This window comes from Canis lupus, chromosome 17, assembly GCF_003254725.2.
Source record: "Canis lupus dingo isolate Sandy chromosome 17, ASM325472v2, whole genome shotgun sequence".
Taxonomy (NCBI): domain Eukaryota; kingdom Metazoa; phylum Chordata; class Mammalia; order Carnivora; family Canidae; genus Canis; species Canis lupus.
In genome coordinates, this window is record NC_064259.1 from 28,625,744 (window position 1) to 28,638,916 (window position 13,173).

General features: G+C 37.0%; 1 pseudogene; it reads left to right on the forward strand.

Moving 5' to 3' along the window:
• The first annotated feature begins 12,749 nt into the window (after positions 1 to 12,749).
• LOC112665152 (U4 spliceosomal RNA) lies at positions 12,750 to 12,881 on the forward strand (annotated as a pseudogene).
• The last annotated feature ends 292 nt before the right edge of the window (positions 12,882 to 13,173 follow it).

The following is a 13,173-nucleotide window of genomic DNA, read 5'->3' on the forward strand; positions in this document are numbered from 1 at the left end:
ATATCGTAGAGATTAAAATAATCTTTATAGGATTAAAGAGAATAGGAACTAGATAGAAGGAAAATATAGAATCACAAACTCAAATAGCATTCATTCTTTTCAAGTATATCAAAACACATCTTTCATTTTTGCCAATGTATATAGCCCTTTTTATTGCAAATCATTTTTCTGATCTGATTATAATTGTTTCATGTTCCCTTTGGACCATTAGCCACTCACTAATGACTATCAATGGTCATTATTATTATACTGTTAGAGAAAAATGTATCTCCTTTTTATAATCACTTGTTTCAATTTATTAAAGAGTATTTTTCCTTTTAAATTAGGACATTTATGATGTAGAATATTTTCAAATAATAATAATTCTCCCAATAAAGTACATAAACATTTTGCAAATTTTAATCAGACATCACAAGATCATATGTATTTTTGAGTATGCAAACTGTATATTACAATCTTTACATATTAAAGGGCTGGATTTCACTGAAGTATCAGGAATTTAATGACTGGAATGTTCCATTTGAACAGGTAAAATTATGAGTTATAAACAATTTAAGCAAAGAGTACTCTTTATACAAGTTTTAAGTTTATTCAGTGACTGCCTGGACAAAAAATAGTTGTTCACTCATGCCTCGAACAGTTCCTAAATAAATCATTTTGCAGATGCTTAGGGAACCTGTGTGAGGAGTCATTTGGGCTTACTGCTAAAAAAACAGAGCTATGAAATTAGACAAACCTGGATTCTAATCCCAATCAGGCCACTTGTGCACTGTACAATTTTCGATAGATTATCCAAATTAAACTTCCTCAAGCCTCAAGTTTTCCATACATACACAGCAATGAGAATACCCACTTCATAGCATTGCTGTTGAGGAGATTAAATGAGCGAGCACGTGTAAATAACACAGCTTCTCATAGAATTCCTTCAATAAATGGTAGGGACTATGACTAGCATAATCATTATTTAAACTGATGTCATTCACATATGCCTTGTTTACACTTGCTCCAAAAATTTGTTTAAAATTAAAGGCGTTTCTTGAAATATTAAAAAAAACTGAACTTTGCTACATTTACTAAATGTAAAATGCATATTTTAACCCAATCTCATTTGGATAATGAAAATTTATAAGTTTATTCATTTTTTTAAATCTCGTATTGTTATGGAAAAAATACTGCACCAGGGAAGCAGAGAGCTCAGGAAACCAGAACTTAGTGAGAGGTATAGGGAATTAGCAAGAGAATAGTAGCACCTTAAAATAGTTCAAGCCATGGTGATGCTGAGGGTACATTCATTTGGAGGCAATTATGTTTCTTCTCATTTTGTTTTACTTTTTCATGCTGCCATCCCTGGAAGTATAAAGAGCTAATAAGGCCTTTTAAATGGCTGGTGCTGGTAAGTAGTCAAATATTTAGAGGCCAAGGGTCTTTAATCACCTAAGTGCTTTTCAATGAATACTGATGTGACAAAGGTTCATATTTAATTGATTCCAAAGTGACTTTATGCTAAGTAATGGTTCGCTAAAGAATTTGAAATCGTAGCTACTCCCAATTAAAAAGTATACATCTTCTTCCATGTCAGAGTTGTTACCAGACATGTCAGAGCAAGTCACTGGGTCACTGAGACTCAGCAGACAGATAGTAAATATAAGCATGTCTTGTGCACTTGTGCAGCTGTGAGAAGAAAATGAAGGAGGAGGAACTTCCAATTATTTTAAACTTGTCTTATGAATATAAGTGAATTTCCCTTGAAGGTCTCTAAAGACACAGCTAGTAGAACTGATAAAAATATAATATTTTGAGAATTGAATACAAAAACACAAGAGTAATCTAAGTTTGCCAATTACCAGTACTGGAAATAACTGTTTTGTTGCAGCAAAACGAATCCCAACAAGGCTTGTGTAGATTTCTAATTTTGCTAGAGGGCACATCTATATTTCAGATACTCATAAGTATTTCTTCTAGTATTAGAACTTTTTTATTATTGCGAGACATAATGTAAATCTAAGAAGCTCGGTGAGCATTAATGTATAAAATTACCATCCTCTCACATCGACTTATCACTGCAATCATTATTCTAACTAGAAGCATGCTAGAACAGTTTGAAAGCCAAAAGAGAGTAATCAGTGATTTAAATCACTGGTCTTATTACCTATTAACAGAAACCACCAACAGAAGTTGATTTTTAGGAGAATCAGAACAGCTGGAAAGGAAGATAAGGGGAAAGAAACTTGTGTTGAAATCCTATTTTCACTGAGCCCTTCTGTGAAGTTTAATGAGAAAGATGCTGTACTCTGTAAAGACATTTTAATCCAACTTTCATAAAGATGGAAGAGAACATTTATAATGCCATGTCTTTAACAAATACTCTGCTTATGATAAATATAAAGTTCAGCCAGTGTTGCCAAGAAAGCATCCACACAGGTGATGCATTACTATTGTATTAAGCAAAGTTAAGAGATTTTAATTGTCTTGGGTAATAATGGAGCCGAATTATCTTGAATCACATACCTGTTGCATATTTCCCAGCTACTTACTGCTTCAGTAATTCCAGCTTTCTCCCCTCATCTCCCCAGCAAACATGTAAACCAACACAGACATAAGAATATAAATACAGGGATCCCTGGGTGGCGCAGCGGTTTGGCGCCTGCCTTTGGCCCAGGGCGCGATCCTGGAGACCGGGGATGGAATCCCACATCGGGCTCCCGGTGCATGGGGCCTGCTTCTCCCTCTGCCTGTGTCTCTGCCTCTCTCTCTCTCTGTCTCTCTCTCTCTGTGACTATCATAAATAAATAAAAAGAAAAAAAGATAAAACATTAAAAAAAAAAGAATATAAATGCATACATCAGAAGTACACTACTATAACTAAAAGGTTTGGTTTTGCTGTTTACAAATGAGTATAGTAGTTTTTGAAATGCATTTCTGTAAAAAAGACGATCATTCAAATCACCCAACTGACAATCATAAAGTGATGACTAACTATATCAAAAAAGGGGTCATGTTGTTTAGTCTCCTTAAATTTTCTGCTTATTAAGAAAAAAAGTAAGTGATGGCATTTTAAAAATCGATATTTTTGTTAAGAAAAATCTTTTTATTTCATTCTATTTAATATAGGAGTTTCATAGACTTAAGTCATACTTGACAATATTTTTGGCACTGCAGAGGCTCTCTAACCCTGAAGAGCCTCATATCTGTTGAGAAAAAAAAATTAATGCAATAATTGAAGCACAATAGAAACTATAATATTCATGCACCAAAATGATTGCAAATATCTCACAATTAGAAACAAGAAAAGTTGCCATTACGGGCACTAAGGAGGGCACTTGATAGGATGAGCACTGGGTGTTATACGATATGTTGGCAAATTGAATTTTAATAATAAATTTTTAAAAAGAAGAAGAAGAAGAAAGAAAGGTTACCACTGAGTAAAATTGAGTACTTAAAAGTCTGTGAAGAGAAAGTTGGGTTCAAACAGCTGCTTGAAGATTTAGGATTAGGAAGTCAGCAAGAAAGGATGACATACCTCTTTCTCTCAGAACTACTAAGTTTCTAGAATATTTTCTGTTTTCCCAGAAAACTTATATTCACAATATTAGTACAAACTAGAACCAATATACCCTCAACATTTGAAAAAGATATACTGGAAGACTTTTGATCCTCGATTCACAAATGCTGTGCTATCCTAAAAATTCCTCCATAAAATAAATTTGATTAAATACTTTAAGTTGCCTTTTCTGACTCTTAATAAGATCTGCTATATAGAGAAGAAAACTCTGGAGCTGGGTGTAGGAAGAGGGGCTAGATTCTCTTCTTAGCTCAAAGAGAATGGGACCCGTTCACACAAAGACCTCCATGAGATAACAACTGGCCTTTGGGGATGTTTGAGAATTCAGGAGAATCTCTAAGTCCCAAGGGTTTACTCTATAACCTAAAGTGAAGACTTTCACTTTGAGCACACTTGAATTAGGTCTGGAGCTCCTAGACAAATGCTTTTGCTCCCTTCTGGGGGTTCTGAGGAAGACCAAGGCATCTGCATTTTTTATAATTTCCTATATGAGTCTAATGTCCAGCTACTGGAACCACCTACTAGAGTTACCTGGACAAAAGTGATTCAGTAAGTCATATTAAAAACCTGTGAGTAATTTACTCCAACGTCTCAGAATTTCCTCCTGTAAATATTTCTGAAACATGAAAAAATAAATTTTAATGTCTGCATTGAAATATTTATTTGATTATCAAAGTAAGAATTGTAAAATACCAAATGCTTACCAAAGAAGAGTGTGAATAAAATGCCAGAATCTTCAGAGTTATGACGTCTTTGTGAAAAACACTATTTCAGTCTTTAAGAATTATTTTGGGTATACTCTAATGCAGTGTTGTTGAAATTATACTTTAGAGAGATAATGCAGCTTTATATTTCCATTGATTCATCACCTGTAATCATATAATGAACAAAATTTGCTCACAGAAGAGGCTTTCAAAACAATGAGATAACTTGGGGGAAATTGTACATTTATCTCTTAAGCTAACCTCTTTTAGAGAACCGAATTGTTGCTCCTTATATAATATTATAGAAGTTGACCTGTTAAATGCCCAACTCCTGCCAATCTTAATGACACTCATATTTCCTCTGTGTTTATCTACAAGAAAATCACTTTCTAAAAAACATGTTGCTGATTCTCTGAAAAATGAAAATCTCTTTCATTGGAAATATTAGTGCAAGAAATTTCTCAAAAGGCTACAAAATTGTACTCAAAAATAAAAGAAACATTTTCAGGACACCTGGATGGCTCTCACAACCATGAGTTCAAGCCCCACGATGGGCTCCACACTCAGGGTGAAGCCTATTTAAATTAAAAAAAAAAAAGAGATATATTTTCTTGGAAGGGAATATTGAGTATTTAAATTTGTCAATTCTTCAAATATTAATGGATGACATTAATAAAAATTCAAAAACATCTCAACTATGTTTTATTAAATTGACATATTAGTTCTCTATGGCTACTGTAATAAATTACCACAAACTTGATGGTTTAAATCAATACACATTGATTCTTACACAGTTGTAGAGGTAGAGATCCAAAATCAGTTTCACTGGGCTGAAATCAAGGTGTTGGTTAAGACCATGCCCCCTGAGAGGCTCTAGGGGATAATTGCTTTTGCCAGCATCTACAGCTGCATTCCTTGCATTCCTTGCTTTCTGGACCCTTGCTTCATCTTCAAAGCTAGCAACACAGCATTTTCAAATCTCTCTCTGCCCCACCATCACATGGCTTTCTTCTCTGTATTCAAATATCCCTCTGCCTCTCATTTAAATTCTCATGACTACAACTAGGGCCTGTCTACATAATCTAGGAAAATTTCCCCAACTCAAGGTCCTTAATTTAATTTCATCTGCAAGGACCTCCCCCTGCCACCCACCCATAAGATAACATTCACTGATCACAAGGATTAGGACCTGGATATCTTTGAGGGCTTTAATTAAGCTAACCAGAGTTGACAAGATAGCTCTTTATCTGAAAGTATAAAACAGTAAAAAGAGGTGAAAATTTTTTGAGAAAGGAAAGTAAGGAGGGGAAATTTGTCTTGCTAGATATTAAAGTATGATTTAAACCTGCAGTAATTACAGAAAAAAAGCACCAGTGTAGGCCTTTACCTGGCCATTTTGTATACATGAGAACAGAATATGTGGTAAAACATCATAAACCAATAAGGAGGAAATCAATTATCTGGAAAATGCAGAGTATTTTCTTTCTTCAAAAAAGAAAAATTGGGGATCCCTGGGTGGCTCAGCAGTTTAGCGCCTGCCTTTGGCCCAGAGCGTGATCCTGGAGTCCCGGGATCGAGTCCTGGGTCAGGTTCCCTGCATGGAGCCTGCTTCTCCCTCTGCCTGTGTCTCTGCCTCTCTTTCTCCGTGTCTCTCATCAATAAATAAAAAAGTCTTTAAAGAAAAAAGAAAAATTAAAATATATCATGTGACACCATGCCTCAGGATATATTTTAGATGGCCTAAAGAGTTTAATTACAAGTGGAAAAAAGGTAAAATATGTCCAAGAAAAATGATAGGTATTTAACTGATTTAGTCATTTGTCAGTACCTGCTAAATTACACAGGAAGTGAGACCATAAAAAGTTTGGTCGACTTGAGTGTACAAAAATTCTAAAAGCACATCCAACAAAAATATAAACAAATTTAAGATTCGAGCAATAAATTGGAAAAATATTTCCAATAATGTTGTAAGCAACTGGTTAATATTCTTAATATAAAAGTTGCTTTACATATTAATAAGAAAAACATAAAACCAAAATGAGAAAGTGAACAAAAGCCCACTGCTAGAATACAAATATCTAATAACATAAAAATATGATTACTCCTGATTAATCAAATAAATGCAAGTTATAATAAAGAATGCAATTTTTTGCCTATAAAATTGCATTATTTATAAAGAACTCATTTTTCTTAAAAGTATGTAAAACAGGTGTTTGCAAACACTGTCACAAGAATATAAATTTTTATTTTATTCTATTTTATTTTACTTATTTATGATAGGCACACAGTGAGAGAGAGAGGCAGAGACACAGGCAGAGGGAGAAGCAGGCTCCATGCACCCGGAGCCCGACATGGGATTCGACCCCGGGTCTCCAGGATCGCGCCCTGGGCCAAAGGCAGGCGCCAAACCACTGCGCCACCCAGGGATCCCAAGAATATAAATTGTTATAATTTCTCCAGAAAGAAATTTGGCAATATATACCTGGTCTTTAAAAAGGTATAATCTCTTTGATCCTGTAATTCCACATTCCGATACTGTTCCCTAAAGACATAATCAAAGGTATAAATGGAGACAAATGTACATATTCATAGCAATGTTTCTTAAAATAGTTCTCAAATAGTGAAAGGAGGATAGGTAGTAAAACAGAAGTGGTTGAAGACGTGATCCATGTGACCAAATAATATACAAACATTAAAAATCATAAACATATTTTTAATGACCAGAAAAAATATCCACAGTAAAATGCTAGGTTATTAAAGCAAAATCCTAAATCAGATATACATATTTTCTTTGTCTTTTTTTTTAAGATTTTATTTATTTATTCATGAGAGACACAGAAAGAGAGGCAGAGACATAGGCAGAGAGAGAAGCAGGATCCCTGTGGGGAGCCTGATGCGGGACTCAGTTCCAGAACCCCAGGGATCACAATCTGAGCCAAACGCAGACAGTCAATTGCTGAGCCATCCAGATGCCCTTAATATACATATTTTCAAACACAAATGCACACTATATACACACTATATCTCAGAATACTGCCGGGCAAATCTTATGTGGATTAATGAATTGTATTCAGTAAATAATAAAATTTTAATGATAAACTACAATATTGACTATGAAGAAATGGAGACTAGTAATCGAGGGTAACTAGGGATGAAGGGAGTCTCCTTAGATGCGGCAGGTACCAGAGACCTCTGTGAAGTCGTGACATTTAACCTGAGACCAGAAGGAGGGAAGGAAGGAAGGAAGGAAGGAAGGAAGGAAGGAAGGAAGGAAGGAAGGAAGGAAGGGAGGAGGGAGGGAGGGAGGGAGGGAGGGAGGGAGGGAGGGAGGGAGGGAGGGAGGGAGGGAGGGAGGAAGGAAGGAAGGAAGGAAGGAAGGAAGGAAGGAAGGAAGGAAGGAAGGAAGGAATGGAGAGAGGGAGGGAGGGAGGGAGGGAGGGAGGGAAGGATCCAGCAAAGAGCCAATTGCACAATATTCTAGGCAGAAGGACCAGTGTCTGGAAAGGCTCTATGGAAGGGAAAGCGCTTAGTAGGTTCAAAGCTTTTAAAAGAGGCTAATGGGTTGGGAGGTGGGGGGTAAGAGAAAGAGGGGCTTGGCATGCAGTTGGTAGGGATAAAAGTGCTCAGATGGTACAGTCATGGAGGCCACAGTGGTACTTACACCTAACGTTAATATCTCCAGGTATTTATTTAATATGCCATTGTAAATATCTATATTCTTCAACTATAATCAAAATTGAGCAATACTTTCAATGTTAAAAAAAAAAGCCTCGCTTTATGTTTATGATTTCCCCTTTTGTAAGTGAGGAAACCAAGGCTTTGGCAGTACCAGTATGTAGCTAGCACATGGCAGAGTGGGATTTGGATGGGCGGGGCGGGGTGGGGGGCGCGTGGGGAACCACTGCAGTTCCAAGCCTGTGTGTTCGCAATTCTTTTATACTGCTTTTCTGGAACATTACTCATTAACACATAATTTAGAAATTGTGCTTTTGTGATAAAAAGAAGTAAGTACTAAACTTCCAGTTGTAAGATAAAATAAGCACTAGGGATATGATGTACAACATGAGGACTATGGCTAGTACTGCCGTGTGACAGGACAGTTATTAAGAGATTAAATCCTAAATTCTCATCACGAGTTTTTTTTCCCTTTTTCTTTCACCTTTATTGTATCTATATGAGAAGATGAATGCTTGTTGAACCTATTATGGTACTCACTTCACAATATATGTAAATCAAACCACCATGCTATGCCTTCTACTTATATAATGATGTATGTTGGTTATTCCTCAATAAAACTGTAAAACTTCAAATGAGGGTGTGAGTACTGGTCTTTGCACAGCCATTTACTAATTGTGTAATCTTAAACTACATATCTCTGGGTCTGAACTTTTCTCATCTCTAAAGTAAGACTGATTGGGGCACCTGGGTGACTCAGTGGTTGAGCATCTGCCTTTGGCTTAGGTCATGAGCCTGGGGTCCTGGGATCGAGTCCTGCATCAGGCTCCCCATGGGAAGCCTGCTTCTCCCACTACTATGTTCTGCCTCTCTCTGTGTGCCTTCCATGAATAAATGAATTTAAAAAAAAATCTAAAATAGGACTGATTATCCAGTCCTTCCTACTTTATAAGCCTCTAATATCAGACAATATATGCAATTGTTCTTTGTAATCTGTATGTGTAGGACACTGTGATATATCTCTGAAGGAGACTAGATCTACTCAGCATACGGTCACTATATGAGGAAGCTCAGAGAAGAAACAATATGCATGAAATAATATAAAAATTCAAGAAATAAGTTCACAGTAATAATTCTAAAGACGTCCTTCAAATAACAGAGCTCCATTAAATCAATTGTAACATTTCTGTTATTACCACATTATATGACCGTAATGAACATAATAAATACCTGGCATTTACAGAGTTTCTTTCATCTAAATATTCCCATAGAGCTCAATCAACTTTATGTGCAAATTGATTATGAGCTATATATACAGGTGATACAAAGCAAGTAGCATAAATCACACTAACAACAATGCAGATCTCTCTTCTTTCCACCAACTCCTTTTATCCAAGCTTACTAATTGGTGTAAGAACAAGAGCCAAATATTTTTTAAAATAATGAAAATGGAATATAATTCTAAGAAGCCTCTTATCAATGGCATAGTCTAGAAAAAGGGCTTGGAAAATAGAGTGAATAATTTGATAATATAGTTATCATCATTTGCATTTTATGCTTAAGGCAGGGATATACTTTTAGAAGACAGGTCAGCTTTATAAATCATCTGTATATGAGAGAAAACACAGGAACTTTCTTCCAGGCTAGTTATAATAATGCCGGTCTATTCTATATATGTCTCCTTTCACTTTCCTCATCTACAAGAATCAGATGCCCCATTTTCTCATGCTTTCATGATTTTATTTTCTAAAGGGCAGTGTCTAGTTTTCACCTCTTAATCTCAATAAAATAGTACATAAACCCCAATAAGAACCAATAACTGCTTAATAATATTGGCAGTTACCAGGATGCCTGGGTGGCTCAGTAGTTGAGGAGTTTGAATTTTTGTACTTCCTCTTGATGGTAGGAGTCACTGAGACAACTCAAGGAGCTCTTAGCCCAGGGGAAGGGTCATAACATATTTCTAATGTTGACTTCATCTATGGAATGGTCCTTCCATATTTTTATTGTTATCCCACTCTCACCATAACCGAGCCCATCCTTCAGCCTCCAGACCTTTACCTTTTCTATTTCTTGGCCCTTACCTTGCTGCCATCCACTTCCTCAGCTCTCCTTACTAGCATTTTCCATGAGCTCTTGCTCATGAGTCCCAATAACTCAACCATAAGCACTTATTGAGTGCCCCACAGGAATAGTTGAAAATCGTTTTAGTTCTTTCCAAGTTCTTAAACTTTTACCCCATCAACAGTTCGAGAGAAATGTAAGGCTAGTGAATCTCTTAGCTCACTTCCATTCAGCCTCAAACATTTTCTAAATCATTCCTTTCTGCCTCTTCTCTCCATTTGTTCTGCCTCATTCCAAAGCCAATGACTTTTTCTTTACCCATGTTTGTGACTGAATCTCCTTCCTCACCCTAAGTAGCTTCCGGGTCTCTAACTTCATTCTCCCCATCTGATGATTACATTTCCCCAACCCTTCAGATGGAGAAGCCCTAGTCTTCCTGGACTCTGAGTCAGAGCAGGCAGAGTGACCTAAGCAGTAGGTTTTTTTGGCTTCTGTGAGCTAGGTCCCCTTTCCAGGGTGCGGGGGAGTCATGCGTTCCTGTGGCCCAAGACTTACTCCAGTCAGTATTGCTGACTAGTAAAATAGTAAGCAACCTAGTTTCATAATGACATGATTTCTAATTTAATACTGATTTCGACCAGGATCAGAGTGAAGTGACAAGCCTGCAATACCTGGATAATCTCAGAATTCTAACTTGGAGTCATGTGCTTCTGCTAAACCCAAACGTCTCCCTCCTTTGTTCTCTTGCTTTACTCTCTCCAGGCTCCCGCTGGAACCATATCAGGCCACACTTCCTGTCATTATCATGTCATCATAATATGGGGAGTGGTTGGTGCCCAGGCTCCCAAGCTCAGCCCCTCCTTAGTCCTGCCTTGAAGATAACCCTGTTGCTGGTTGGTTTCCCTCCAAGTGTGTGCACACCATATGTGACCCAAACTGCTGTGATCAAAACTACTTAAGAGCCTAATATCCTTTTCTGGCAGAGTTCTCTGATGCCCACCGATGTTAAATCAGCCTATCTGTTTTCCACCGTTCTCATCTTTGGGTCTGTTTTTTGCCACAGGTCTTCTTTCATTTGCTTATATCAACTTATTTCTACAGCATGATTATTATTAATTTTCTATGTAGTTTATTTTCTGTGCTGATTCTTTCATTCCTTCTCCTTTACCTAAAAACACATTCAAAACATTATTCCAAGAACCAGCCTCTTTTCTCTTTCCTATTTCTCCTCAAGCTCCTAACCCATTTCTCCTCTTTTATTAACTCTTCAACTTCATAAGATCTGAGTTCTACTCTATTTCTTCTAAGGAAATTATTTTTCTAGATCATTAGTATATGCCTGATTTGCAAATTCAAGCCTTCAAATTCTTTATCTACTTAATCTGTCTGCTATTCATAACTCTCTCTCTTGACCTCCTAGTTTTGTGATTGGGCTTAGTCACCCAGACTTTTCTTCAGCCAGACTCTCTATAGGTATCTGTAAGGGTTCTAGGTTCTCTCTTTGCATCTTCCCTCTCCACATCTTAATTACCACTATAATAATGATTCCCAAATATGCTCCCTACTCCTGATTCAGACCATGCATCTTTAATCACCTGTGGGATATCATTTCATAGATAACTTATAGGCATTTGAAATATATTTGTACCACTAAATACAACATCTTCAGAAAGCCTGGGTGGCTCAGCAGTTGAGCATTTGCCTTCGGCTCAGGTTGTGATCCTGGAGTCCCGGGATCGAGTTCCGCATGGGGCTCCCTGCATGGACCCTGCTTCTGCCTCTGCCTATGTCTCTGCCTCTCTCTGTGTGTGTCTCTCATAAATAAACCAATAAAATCTTTTTAAAAACAAGCAACAACAACAGAATACAACATCTTCCTCCACTAGTTATTCTTCTGTACCCCACATTTCCTCTATCTGTTATATTCTGAATCTCAATAAATCACCATCCCCCAGTATGTTAAGCTCAAAACTTTGGAGACATCTTCAATAACTTTATTTTTGTATTAAAGTATTTTCTTTCTTCATCCCATCCCATTCCATGTCTCATTCAAATCCTGTCAATTGGTTCTTGAGATATCTCTCACCCTCAGTTCTTCAATCTGGTATCCTTGCCATTGTCCTGGATCCTGTCATCATTAGGTTTGTCAGAGCATTCCAATGGTTTCCTGAGTGCTCTATCCTCTTCTATCTTGTCACCAAAGTTAGCTCCAAACCCAAACTTGATCATGTCAGTCATTCCCCATCTGAAAACATTTAATGGCCCTCAATTGCATATAAAACAAAATCAAATATCCTGTACGAACTGGCCGTGGCAGACTTTCCATGATACCTCTTATATGCCACTCCCATTGTAACTGGTGCTGTGGTCACACATGTGATTCACCACATCACAAACATTTCCTACAGTTTCCTGACTCTGCCTTTCCCATCATGTCCCCGGAGCCCTCAATACTCTGACCTCATTTCCCCCTATTGAATTGCTGCACAGTCTTTAGGTAATGCTTCCTCTATCAGATCTGCTAGGGATTCCTTTCAGACAAAACTTATCTCTCCCTCCTCTATTATTGCCCTTTCTACTTCCACTCTAATTCTTAAAGTAGGTTGCAGTGTTTCTTCTCTTTGCCCTGCTCTCTCCACTAAATTGTGAGTCTCATTCAATTTCATTTCCCTCCTACTCCTCAGAGTAAGTAGATGCATAGTAAACTTTTCCTGACTTGTTGTAATAGAAGAAACTAGATTATGAGCTTTACGCAGTGGCAGTATCGTAGCCAACGAGGTTTATCTGAGGCGCGACTATTGCTAATAGAAACTAGATTATAACAAAAGGCAATCTTTCCTTAGAAATTATAAAATTCTAAGAAGAGTTCCAGTATTTGCCAAACTGGCCCGGGTAGGGAATTAAGGTCCTTTAAAGCTAAAAAGATATTCAGCAGTCCTGAATATAGCATAGCTCTTAGATATTAGAATTGCTTTCCATTGAAGAAAACTGTTTAGCTTCCTCTACTCCCTCTCCCATTCTTTCTATTCTTCTAAGTAAAAAATGAAATTGTACAAACTTTTCAAAAGTCAGATTAAAAAATGAAAGTCGATACACGTCCTACAGCTAAACTCACAGGGGTTGTCCTTCAGATAACATCCAGATTTCTTTTCTAGTTTATCATTTTTA